Source organism: Malus sylvestris, chromosome 12 (assembly GCF_916048215.2).
Source record: "Malus sylvestris chromosome 12, drMalSylv7.2, whole genome shotgun sequence".
Taxonomy (NCBI): domain Eukaryota; kingdom Viridiplantae; phylum Streptophyta; class Magnoliopsida; order Rosales; family Rosaceae; genus Malus; species Malus sylvestris.
In genome coordinates, this window is record NC_062271.1 from 8732337 (window position 1) to 8746115 (window position 13779).

Consider the following 13779-nt stretch of genomic DNA (forward strand, 5'->3'; position numbering starts at 1 on the left):
AGGTCAGGCTGTAGCAGATTTCATAGCCGACTTCACATATCCTGTTGACATTGCTTCTACACCTGAAGCAGTAGCTTCATTACCATCGGAAGCTCAGAAGATAGAATCAACAACCCCAGCATGGAGTCTTTATGTTGATGGCTCATCCAACCAACAGGGCTGCGGAGCAGGATTAGTCCTCATTACCCCCGACAAAGTGGCGATGGAATACGCTCTTCGTTTCAAATTCAAGGCATCGAACAATGAGGCCGAATACGAAGCCCTTCCAGCAGGCTTACGTTTGGCCAAGCACCTCGGGGTTAAACGAATTGATATCTTCAGTGACTCCCAATTAGTGGTCAACCAAGTCACGAACAACTTTGATGCTAAGGATAGCTCCATGGCAGCATATCTTGCGCAAACGCGACTTTTGCTCAAGCACTTCCACTACCAGATCACCCAAGTTCCTCGAGCGGCAAACAGTCATGCAGACGCTTTGGCTCGCCTCGCCTCGGCAGTGGAAGACAAGATTGGGAGAAAATTTCATGTCGAATTGTTGGCAGCACCAAGCACCATGGTCATGGAAGTGTGCAATTTACAACAAGGAGATAGTTGGATCACCCCAATTTATAAATTCCTTGCTTATGGCACCCTCCCAATTGACAAAGTCCAAGCTAAGCAGATTCGATACAAGTCTGCCCGCTACCTGATCATTAATGACCAACTCTACAAGCGCGGTTGTACCCTGCCATACCTAAGATGCCTTACACCTGCGGAGGCGGAAATTGTCCTTCGGGAAATACATGAAAGAGTCTGCGGAGATCATGCTGGGTCTCGATCCCTAGCACACAAGACTTTTCGCCAAGGATACTATTGGCCAACACTCCACCAAGATGCCATCAGAATATCTCGCTCATGTGATAAGTGTCAACGCTACGCAACTATCCCTCACTCCCCTCCCGAGCCGCTCACTCCTATGATCAGCCCTTGGCCCTTCGCCCAATGGGGACTTGATTTGATCGGCCCAATGCCTGCAGGGAAAGGCAAGGTCCGCTATGCAATCGTTGCAGTTGACTACTTCACAAAGTGGGCTGAAGTAGAACCCTTGGCAACCATTACTGAGGGAAAAATAGAAGACTTCGTATGGAAGAACATCCTCTGCAGATTCGGCATTCCCAATGCGATAGTCACGGACAATGGACGGCAGTTCGACAACAAGAAGTTCAAGATGTTCTGCTCCAAGTTCAACATCAACTTATGTTTTGCCTCTCCAGCCCATCCCCAGTCTAACTGACAAGTCGAGGCCGTTAACAAAATAATCAAGCGCACTCTGAAAACTAGCTTGGACAAAGCTAAAGGTTGTTGGCCAGAATTCGTACCCCAAGTTCTTTGGTCATACCGCACTTCATATCGGACTTCCACAGGAGAAACTCCGTTCTCACTTGCTTTTGGTACAGAAGCAGTTGTCCCAGTTGAGCTTGAGCAAGCAACATACCGAATCCAGAATTACATACAGAGTGAGAACGACAAGCAACTCACCCTCAACCTGGATCTAGTCGAGGAACACAGAAATCAGGCTCACCTGAGGAATGTCGCCTACAAGCAGCGCATCTCCAACTACTACGACTCAAGGGTCAAACCTCGCTCTTTCAAAGTGGGAGACTGGGTACTGAAGAAAAGATTACTCTGTGATAGAGTCCCGAGTGAAGGAACACTCAGTCCTAATTGGGACGGACCGTTCGAGATCGTCGGCATCAGCCGCCCTGGCTCCTACAAGCTCAGAAGCTCCGACGACAAGACCCTTGGCCATCCATGGAATGCTGACCACTTGAAGTATATTACAAATAGACTCACATTGTACAAGTGTTAAGCTACAGCCGTTCGGCATCCTATGTAACAAAGACCATTTGGTATGAATTCAATAAAGAGGTGATTTAGCCAACTCGGCCCTAAACTCTTTTACATTCTGAGCAATGAAACACTCAAGTGTTGAAGCTTCAACGCACATGTTTCCAATACAAAATAAAATCTAAGTATATGTCAACAAGACTATACAAAGGATCTATGCAAACATAGCCAAACATTCATCAATGATAGGGCAAACACTTGAAACTTGATAATACGAACACTTGAAGCTTGATAATACAAACACTTGCTTGATAATGCAAACACTCATAAACATACAAAAAAAAAAAAAAAAAAAACCCTCAAGCTTATAACATGGCACATGCCATACAAACAACAAACTAGTGCAGGTAGAGTACATGCAGAAAATGAAAGCACGTCTAGTCATCCTCATCTGAGGTTGAACCCCTGATCATATCACTCTGAGTCCTACCACCATTTTCTGCATCTCCAAACTCGTCATCACCCTGATGACTCTGCTCATCAGCACTAGCCTCATCGCCAGACTCATCTGCACTGCTATAATAAACTGCAAGGTCGAAGGTTTCACCTTTTCGATGATGTTCATCTATTTCTTCACGGTATTTTCGAAGAACGCTTCCATCATCATAACGATCAAGGACAGCCATCCACTTTCTTTTTTCAAAATGAACTTCCCGGATACAGCGAGGTCTAAGGACATGGAGAAAGGCCTGGGAACCCAAGAACTCCTTCACATCAGCTTCATTCTCAGTCGGGATCCTATTCTTCAGCTCAGAAACTTCAACCAAGGCACTATCCAACTCCCCTTTAACCTTGGAAACCTCGAGCATAGTTGTCTCCAACTGTTTCTTAGTCTCCTCCAACTGTACCTTGAGTCTCAAGTTCTCACCATTCCGCCTCTTCAAACTCTCAAAATGTTGATCCTTGACTTGGATGGCCTCAGCTAAAGCTTTGCTCGTCTTCCTGGCATCACTCACAAGCTGCTTATTCTCTTTCAATTTCACCTTGCACCGTTCAGCCTCTCGCAGTCTGTCGTGATACTCAGCCATGACCTGCATGACAAGACGATCATCACTACTAAAATAATGCTAATAAAGAGGAGAAAACAAGGGAATGATAAAGTAACACTCACATATGAAGACAGCTTCAACATCCGGTCGCAATCCGATTCATCTTTAGCTAAGGGCTCTCCGAGCTCATTGAAAGTGAATCGACGCCCTGCCAGGTAATTGTTGATATACCCAAAGTCCTTTGGCCGCATGGCAACCTTCAAATCCTTCCAAGGGACACTGCCAACCTCTTCTTTATCTTTACCCTTGCTGCTAGAACTAGGATCACCTTCCTGCCCAATGTGTTCCCTAACTGGGGGAAAGATGGGATTAATAGTAGGAAGAGGAGGCAGCAATCGCCTATCTTCCCCGGCAACTATGGCAGCAGCACATCCAATGGCCTCAGTTTCAGCTTTCTTCGAGGCAGCAACCTTGAGGACTTCTTCTCGAGACTTAGTTTTAATGATTGGTCTCACCCGGTGCTTGCGAGCTTCCTTGTGAAACAGGATGTCTTCTGAAGGAACTAACATGGGCACTCTCCTTTTCTTGGTGCTAGTCTCCACTTTCTTGCCTACCTTCTCCACTGAACAAGGAAAATCAAAGTAAGGAATACCACATTATATATCTATATAAAAAAAAAAAAAAAAAAAAGGAAGAACAAGGATCAAGTGAGGATACAACTTACTCGCTCGTCTCTGGCACTCGGAAACTAAGGGTTGGAAACCGTACTTTCGAAACAAGGGTCGTAGCTTACCCAAGTGTCTATCTTCTTTAGGCACCCTCATCACTTTCTCTACATCAGCTAGCTCCTGTCCGGAGAGTTTGATGGTGCCTCGTGTCACTGCATGAAGAAAAATCTTAGAAGCAAGAGAAAATCACAACAATAGCAAATAATGAGAAAATTGATACATTACAACCTACAGTCTGGAAATGAGTAGGAACACGTCGCTCAGGCGTGACACCCTTAGCATGCTCCCAATCATTATAAAGAAAGCACCAACGTTTCTTCCATGTGCAGTACGACTTTCTCTTATCAAAGACAACACGCTATCTCTCACTCTGACATGCACATTCAGCATAACCCGTACATGCTTTCACCGGGGGCATCTTATAACAGTAGCGCCACTGATGGAAGGAAGGTTCACCTAATCCACACTCCATCCATATAATATAAAACCCGATCAAGGTATCCCAGAAACCAGGGTTGAGTTGCCCCGGTGCATAACCAATAAAAGACAGCATCCGTTGCAACCACGGATGCAAAGGTAAATTTACCCCCAATGTCACTAATGTCTGGGTATAGAACATAACATGACCCGTGGGCGGCTCAGAAGGCAATTCTTCACAACGCACCAAACGTATTCCTACACTACGGGGGATACTACATGATTGCCTTAGGGCCTCAAGCTGCTTTTCGCTATCTAACAAGTTATTTTCTAAATGGTCCGCTGTGAACTCAGAGCGAAATATGGGTATTGCATCACAAACAACCCCTTCACCCACTCGTATGGAGGAAGAACCAATCTCGGCTAAGGTTTGACAATTGTGAGGATCAGAACGACATATGGGTATGGCGTCACAAACAACCCCCTCACCCACTAACATGGAGGAAGAACCAATATTGGCTAAGGTTTGACAATTGTGAGGATCATCCAACGTTTCTTTTGTACAAGACTCTAACAAAGGCCATGAAGACCCCGACATTGCAGGCTTAAACCTAGAGCCCGAGCTAGGGGAGCCCTCATCACTTAGACTTCCAGACTCCGACATCTACAACAAACAGAAACAAACTCTATCACTACATGAAGGATCAAAACATAAGGAAGCTCACAGGGCATGAAGAACAGCTCATCCAGTTCATTATGTTCTTCACAAAATACATGAACATTCCAACAATTCAACAAAAAGGAAAACATCCAATGTAGTGGAGAAGACTACCAACCTGAAGATGGTGCAGCAAAGCAATGCTAGAATCCCTCTCAAGGAAAAAGCACTCTGTCTTCAAAAATCACTACAAGATGAGCAAATGAAGGTAAGGTAAAGAATGGAAACTTATCCTTTTTATATATAGTTCAACATGGCTATTAATATTCAAAATTCAAATTCAAACCATGAGAAAGCCCCACATGGAAAATCTTCAAACTTCTAACATTAGGGAGTTTCAAATTTCAAATGTTTCAGTTCCCCCCTCCAACCAAAAAACAAAAAAACAAAAAACAAAAAAACAAAAAAAACAAAAAAAACAAAAAAAACAAAAAAACAAAAAAACAAAAAAACAAAAAAACAAAAAAACAAAAAAAACAAAAAAAAACCAAAAACAAAAAACAAAAAAAAACAAAACAAAAAAACAAAAACAAAAAACAAAAACAAAAAAAACAAAAAAAAAAAAAAAAAAACAAAAAAAAAAAAAAGGGGAAGGGGAACACAGCAGCTTCATCAATGGGATTCAACTCCCAATCTCAAAAGCTTCGCACTATGTTCATCAAGATAGTGCGAAGCACAATCAATTTATGGTGCCCACAAAAGCTTCATCAATGGAGGACAAATATCAATCTCAAAAGCTTCGCACTATGTTCATCAAGATAGTGCGAAGCACAATCAATTTATGGTGCCAACAAAAGCTTCATCAATGGAGGACAAGTATCAATCTCAAAAGCTTCGCACTATGTTCATCAAGATAGTGCGAAGCACAATCAATTTATGGTGCCAACAAAAGCTTCACCTATAAAGCTTCAACACTAAAGCTTCACCTATAAAGCTTCAACCCCAAAGCTTCACCTATAAAGCTTCAACACAAAGCTTCACCTATAAAGCTTCAACACAAAGCTTCACCTATAAAGTTTCAACCACAAAGCTTCACCTATAAAGCTTCAACACAAAGCTTCACCTATAAAGCTTCAACACCAAAGCTTCACCTATAAAGCTTCAAACACAAAGCTTCACCTATAAAGCTTCAACACAAAGCTTCACCTATAAAGCTTCAACACCAAAGCTTCACCTATAAAGCTTCAAACACAAAGCTTCACCTATCAAGCTTCAACCCCAAAGCTTCACCTATAAAGCTTCAAACACAAAGCTTCACCTATAAAGCTTCAACACCAAAGCTTCACCTTTAAAGCTTCACCTATCAAGCTTCAACCCCAATGCTTCACCTACAATACAAAATTTCAACACCAAAACATATAAAAGCTTCGCACACTCTTCATCAAGATAGTGCGAAACTAATTCAAGTTTTGTATCCTAAAAATAGCTTCAACTAGTCACGCTATATACCCAAGCAAAAATCTATAGTCAATAAACCTTATGACAAATAAACAAAACCTTGTGACAAATAAACAAATTTTGTTCACAAAACCAAGATTCCCTTGAACCTGTACAAAAACATGGGTCAACACAAACATTTGTTTTGTTCTACACCCACAACATCCCTGTCATAACCAAGGAAGAAAAAATCGATAATATCGGCGAAATATCGCCGATATTATCGTTTTTTCGGAGAACCGATATTTTTTTAACTATTCAAATGATTTTCGTCAAAATATCACGATATTATTGATATTATCACAATATAATATTCAAAAATACTTTAAAATGTTGAGAAATCTCAACACATACTACACTTGATCAAAGCCCAAAGGCCAACCAAGACATGCTTTTCTCAGCATGTGAATGTGCCTTTTATAGGCGTTCTTGGCTTGCTCACTGCCCTCGCTGGGCGATGTGGGACTCGACCAAGGAAGAAAATTGGAATTTCGGCCGAAAATCCACACCCACTTTAAACGGCCATAACTTTGTCAAAACTCAACAACATCAAGCAAGACAAAAACGAAAGTTGTAGCCCTCGAAGAGAAGAAGAGAATGGTACCTCACACGATGTCTGAATCGTCGTGGTTTGGCCGGAAAATACCTCGAAAGTCACTGAGGTCGCCGGAAACTGGGTAAGATTCAAATGAGTATAACCTTTTCAATACTCAACGAAATTGAGTGAAACAAAAAGGAAAGTTGTACTACTCGACGAGACGAAGAGATTGATACCTTGAACGCCGGCCAACTCGCCGTGGTTTGGCCGGAAATTGGCTCGAAAGGCACTGAAGTTGCCGGAAACTGGGTAAGATTCAAATGAGTATAACTTTTTCAATACGCAACGAAATTGAGTGAAACAAAAAGGAAAGTTGTAGCCCTCGAAGAGACGAAGAGAATGGTACCTCACACGACGTCTGACTCATTGTGGTTTGGCCGGAAATTTCCTCGAAAGCCACTGAGGTCGCCGGAAACTGGGTAAGATTCAAATGAGTATAACTTTTTCAATACTCAACGAAATTGAGTGAAACAAAAAGGAAAGTTGTACTACTCGACGAGACGAAGAGATTGATACCTTGCACGCCGGCCAACTCGCCGTGGTTTGGCCGGAAAACCAAAACGTTTTGTCTCAAGGGCTGGTACATGTGAACTTGTGACTCCAACTAGGTAAGAGCCAGATCTAATTTGGGGCCTTCTATCCTATATTTGTGGACAACCATCAAATGCTAAAGATTAAACAAACATAATATGTTCTACTGCTTAGCAAAAAAAGCTACAAACCCTTTGCTTATCAACAAAAAAAGACAAGTCCTTGCACTAGATATACTTTCAAATTACGTTGAGTAGCAACCTGATATATGTATTCGGACGAATTATAAAACAATTGACACACTCCTGACTTCCAAAATTCAATTCTTTTACTTTATATAAACTTGAAAAAACATAATCGGCATCCAAATTAAAGTTTAGTCTTATTCAATATATTGATTTTCAATCGTTAATTGATATACTATAATTTGGAACTTCAACGCCTAGACGCATGCTTATCGGTAAGAAATTTAAAGTGTCAAATTCGGCACATTATTCTTCATCATTTTATTCACTTCCCTTTTTTTTTTTTTAATATCCTAAATAAAACCTCCTAATATTGTACCAATTCATTATATATAAATGATTATGGTGTGTTTAGACTTCTTTCATTAATTACTACATATTTTATACACTCACAATGTTTGTCAGCTCGCTATATAATCAACTTGATAATGTTAAATCCATCATGCAATGCATTTCTTTCCAATTTTTTGTAATAAACTAATAGATAATTGACTAAATAAACATCCTACAAAGTTTCAATAAAAATTTCCAAGTTTTTCTTACAATTTCCGTGGTTTCCATGTAATTTTTATCGATATCGATATTTTACCGATATTTCCATCGATATTTCCGTGTTTTCGGACTACCGATATTTCCGATATTACCGATATTTTCTTCCTTGGTCATAACCAAACAAGCAATTATGTATATGTTTCCAAACATATTATAATAAATCAAACAACAAGCCAAAATCCCAAGTTTAACTACAAAACCAACCCAAGCAACCTCCTTCCCTCTTTTCCTCTTCCGCCTCCTTTCATCTATCAAATTTCTGCAACCTTTTCTCTTCTCCAGTGGAGCTGAATTTTGGACACCCTATAGTTCTTGAGCATATGAACAACTTTCAAGAAGGAATCGTTTCTGTTTGAGCGACGGAAATTAAAGTGTTGAGGCTCCAAACACGACAGTCGGATTCCCGCAAATTTAAAGACTGCTGTGATGTTTCGAAGATCTGGAAATATTTAACCGTTAGTTCATTCTGAAATTTTGATATGTCATGAAAGAGATGATAAGGAACAACTTCGATGAAGAAAGTATGTTGATCTGAACACGAGAAAATGGAGTTTCGAAGCTCACAACAAGTCTGACAGGTTGACAGAAAAATGATGAACAGTCACTCATCATACCTGCATTTCTGGATTTGTACTGCTCCGATGGATCTAAAATTTGGATATGTTGTAGCTGCCAAGGTGAGGAACAACTTCGATGAAGAAAGTATGTTGATCTGAACAAGATACAATGGAGTTTCGAAGCTCACAACAAGTCTGACAGGTTGACAGAAAAATGATGAACAGTCACTCATCATACCTGAATTTCTGGATTTGTACTACTCCGATGGATCTCAAATTTGGATATGTTGTAGTTCACAAGATAAGGAACAACTTTCATGAAGACGACTTTGCGATCTGAGCTATAGAGAATGGTGTTATCTTGCTTCCACTCAGGCTGATTAGTGAAAACGAAAAGCAATTCCACCAAAGAAAAGATGAAAAAGAGAGAAAAGCTACTAATTGCACTTGATCTTGTCTAGTCAATAGCATGCAGCATCAAACACACAAAAGTTGGAAATATTTTTAGATAAGGCATATATGAAGGTGTGACATCAAAACACGGCTTCGTTACTTTGACAAATTAGTAGCAAGCAAGACACCTCATTCGACAACTCTCCTCGCCTGAAGACTTGGGGGACTCCCACCATATGCTACTGCACCTTGATACTCGGAAGTCTCACAACCACTCAGTGACTTGGATTTTTCAAGTCTCCAACCGAGAAGTTTTCCTCACTCAGGAAATTAAGGGAACACTACCTCAAACTACATGCTTCACTCATAAAGCTCCAACAATACAAGTTTCAACAAAAGAAAAAATTCAAAGAACTTTCTGAAGAAGGCTTTGGTGTATTTAACACAATATGTTGAAATGAAGCAAAGCTTATTTATTAATACTTCCGATAAGCTACAAATATGTACATGTACATGAGTCAAAATAAACAAACAAGAGGGAGCCTTCATAAAAATTGCTTAGGGGAAGTGTCAGCAGTCGGTAGAGCCCCAGAAAGAGAAAGCACCGGAGGGTGGTTATCCGGAGCCTCGGTACTTGACAAAACCCCAGAAGGAGGAGGCATTGGAGGCTCATCATTTGAAGCTTCATTACCAGGTACAGCCCCAGAAGACGAAGGCAATAAATGTCTTTGGAACAAACCCACAAACCGCTGATGATCAAGTAAAACCTTACCATCAGATTCCTTCATCTGGTCAAGCTTCCTCTTCATGTTTGTAGCATAGTCATGGGCGAGCCGGTGCAACTGTTTATTCTCATGCTTGAGCCCTCTAATCTCCTGTTTGAGACTCATCACTTCAGCAGCCAATGATTCAACTTGGCGGGTTCTAGCAAATAGGCGTTGGGCCATATTAGACACAGAACCTGCACACTGAACACTAAGAGCTAGAGAGTCCTTAACAGCCAACTCATCAGATCGTTTGGAAAGTAGTCTGTTATCTTTGGGAGTAAAAAGGTTCCTGGCCACCACCGCAGCGGTCATATCATTCTTCATCACAGAATCCCCAACGGTAAGAGGACCAGTAGGGGATATGAAGGATGGGCGCCATATGTTGTCTGGAGAAGGCGTGGCTGTCTCTTTTCCAAGGTTCAAGTCAAAACGATGGTCGGAGGGGCCAGACATTTTCAAGGGTGTTGAAGAAGGAAGAGGTCAGACAAATCAAGATTTTAGAAGTGCAAGAAGGGAGCTTCTACTGGTGGAGATTCAAGTGTGCTGTGGAACTTAATGCCAGCCTCTATAAATATCTGCAATCGACGGAGCTTCAGAAATCGAAGAGGCGTTTGCTTTTTCAAAAGCTGGGCTGCTCAGAGGGCACGAGGGCCGATCTCAGAAATCAAAGAAGCACCTGCTTTTTCAGCCTCGTCAGCACCTGTCACATGCACACTCAGCTTTGCGGAAATTACGGGCAATCTATCGAAGATTTCTGGTGAAGTAGAAAGCACGTGAATCTTACTGTTCAATCACCACTCTCCACATGCACTATCAACTCCTCGGGTACCACATATAACTTTGCCAAAGATCTCTGACAAAGTTTAGGCACGAGAATTTCGAAGTTCCAGCTACCCTACTATTACCCACAAGGGTAAAGGAACAGCACCACTGCTTGACAATTGGAAAGTCCCTATGTGTGTCGACCTCCGTGTTCTGTGGTAAGACAGACTGGCAAGAACGTCCAACCTTTACTCACGTTCGAGAAAAGACTCCCAACATAATTACTCTCTTAAAAGCCGAAGCGGCACTGCTTTCCGAATCTCGAGAGCCAGATCCCCGACGGGATTGCTTGTTCAGAACTTTGAGAGCCAGATTTCCTTAGATAAAGCTTGTCTGTAATCTTCACACGCAACATCAGCTTTCCAGATACCACATACATCTTTTTCAAAGTGCTCTGACAAAGTTAAAACACGTGAAGCTGACAGCTCCCACTACATTACTGTGACCGAGAATGGTAAAGGAATAGCATTACTACTTGCTATTGAGAAATTCTTATATATGTCGACCTCCCTCCTCCACGGACAGACAAACCTGCAAAAATGCTCAACCATTTCTCGCGTTCGAGAAGGCACCCTCAACATAACCTCTCGAAATACTCAGCTTTATTTCCCCCCGATAATACCTCAGCAAATAAGCCACACCAAGAACAAGAGTATTTCATATCATCAGGGTCGAAAGCAAGAGTATCCCATATCATGCTTTCTCCCTGTCTTTGTCTTTGTCCTTGTCCACACCTGCAGGACAAAGAGAAAGAGAGCAGTCAGTCGGAACCTGAAATCAAACCTCCAATCTGGAACTGACTGCCTGGAACCTTTGCCTGGTTGCTTACTTAGCATTGCTCTCGAGTACTCATCCTCAACTGCTATCAAAGTCACGAATTCCACCGGCAAATACCTCATGACAGTTGATCAGATATTGGCTCTTTACACTGAAGCTGCCAAGCGTGGATGAGTCACTATGAAGGAATGTTCTGAAGGACCATTTACATGCAAAGGTTGCACACCACTTCTGCCATGCAAAAGATTGAAGCAGAAGGGTCAACGATGAGCTGAAACAGATCACTACATCACGACACCTTTCCATACCACATTCACTATTCCGTCAACAGCAAAAGTATCCTATATCATCAAGGTCGAACGTACTCTAGATTTGATGGACTTGTTTTGACCCTCAAATTCTTGAGTCGGCCTTATACTCTGGAGGGAACCAGAAAACCCTCCAGCACAGTTCAAGAATAAGCCTGTGGAAAGTTACTTCTTCAAAAGCAAAAGTATCTCATATCATCTCTTATCCATTTGCTTCTCCTTATCCTGGCAGTTGAATGAGAGACAAGGAGAAGGAGAACAATCAACCGGAAGCCGAAGTCAAACCTCTGATCTTGGGTTGCTTGCTTGGAAGTTTGACTGCTTACCTTGTCTGTCACCTCTTTCGGCAGATCTCCTAGCTCGGCGACTTGGGGGACTCCTACTATAGGGTTTGTATCGCACTTGACCAAGCCCGAAACTACAAGTAAGCTTCAAGTGAAATTGATACATTACCTTGTGCATTTTCATCGGTTAAAGATACCACCCCTGGATGGAGGAAGCGTACTTCCAGAGAAGATGCCACATCTACCTATGAGAAAGATAAGGCAAGTGAAGACGGTACCACACCTCGGTACTTAGAAGTTTCGTGATTACTCAGCGGCTTGGATCTTGCAAGTCCCCAACCGAGGAGCTTCCCTCACTCGGGAACTTAGGGGAGCACTGTTTGTACCATACTTGACTAATCCCGAAACTACTGAGCACCGGTCAACGTTATACCGTCAAGGACCCAGAAGAGTTTCCCTTCAACCAGAAGGCCAATCACAATGCGACACGTGTCGACATCAGAAGCCAATCACAGCGCGACACGTGTCAACATCAGAAGCCAATCACAACACGACACGTGTCAATATTAGAACAAAACTAGAAACTCTATTCTATAAATAGGGATCATTCTCCCACAATAATCTCTAATGTCATTTTGTACTAAACTATTCACTAGAACTCACTAAACCAGAGCTTGAACCTATGTATTTGTGTAAACCCTTCACAATTAATGAGAACTTTTCTACTCCGTGGACGTAGCCAATCTGGGTGAACCACTTACATCCTGTGTTTGCTTCTCTGTCTCTATTCATTTACGTACTTATCCTCACTAGTGACTGAAGCAACCAAGCAAAGGTCACAAAACCTGACACTTTCTGTTGTACCAAAGTCCTCGCTGATTTTGTACATCAACAGAAAGCATTGGCTTAAAAAGGTTATCTGGGTTGGTTGGAATGTTCGTCAATCGAATCATAGTACATGGTAGCAGAGAATAAAAGTTTTAGGTCAAAAGATATCAATGATATTGATGGACTCTTCTTGCATTATTCTGCCTTTCACGGTTTCCTTGTTGGAGTAAACTGTTTTATTTACATTTTAAAGTCTATTTACTTTCCAGTTCTCTTTTGTAAAACATTTGTAATCGTGATTCCATCATGAAATGATTACATTCAGTTTCTTATGTTTAGTTCTATTTCATTTTCTTACAACTTAGGCAAACACTTATTTCGCACTGGATGTCAAGTCCTTGTTTGCTCGAGGCATAAAAAAGAACTTAATTAAACTAGCATCTCATTCAATGCATAATCATTTGGTTAAGAAGTTAGATTTACACGCAAACCTAAGACAAATCCGAATACACTCTACATGTTGGCAACCTCTAATATTGGTAGGCCTATTCTCTCTTTCTCTCAAGCCATTATGTGGCACCAGGATCGAAAGCAACACTCAAGGCAAATATGCGTTGAACCTAGTCGGGCTCTATCTAAGTTTTGACACCAACAACATTAGCACAAACTTAATTATGTATGTTTGAGAATCATTTTCTTGAAAGAGGTATATGCAAAAATTGGGGTACATTGCTTTGTTATATCAACATATCAGCACTAGAAAATGTCACACTTGCTATGCATATGTTCTTAAGAAGTTATTGCAATAGATTTAAGAAGAAAATGTAAGGAGTAGAAGGGAAAACTTGTGTGTAAATTTGAAATTGAATTAGTGAAATGCCCTTTGTTTTTAGGTTTAAAACCTTTTTCATGAATGTGTGTAAATATATAATTTATTTTGG

The 13779-nt window shown here is 41.3% G+C and overlaps 1 pseudogene; it reads right to left on the reverse strand.

Moving 5' to 3' along the window:
- Positions 1-2096: 2096 nt before the first annotated feature.
- Positions 2097-4685, reverse strand: LOC126592119 (uncharacterized; annotated as a pseudogene).
- Positions 4686-13779: the final 9094 nt, after the last annotated feature.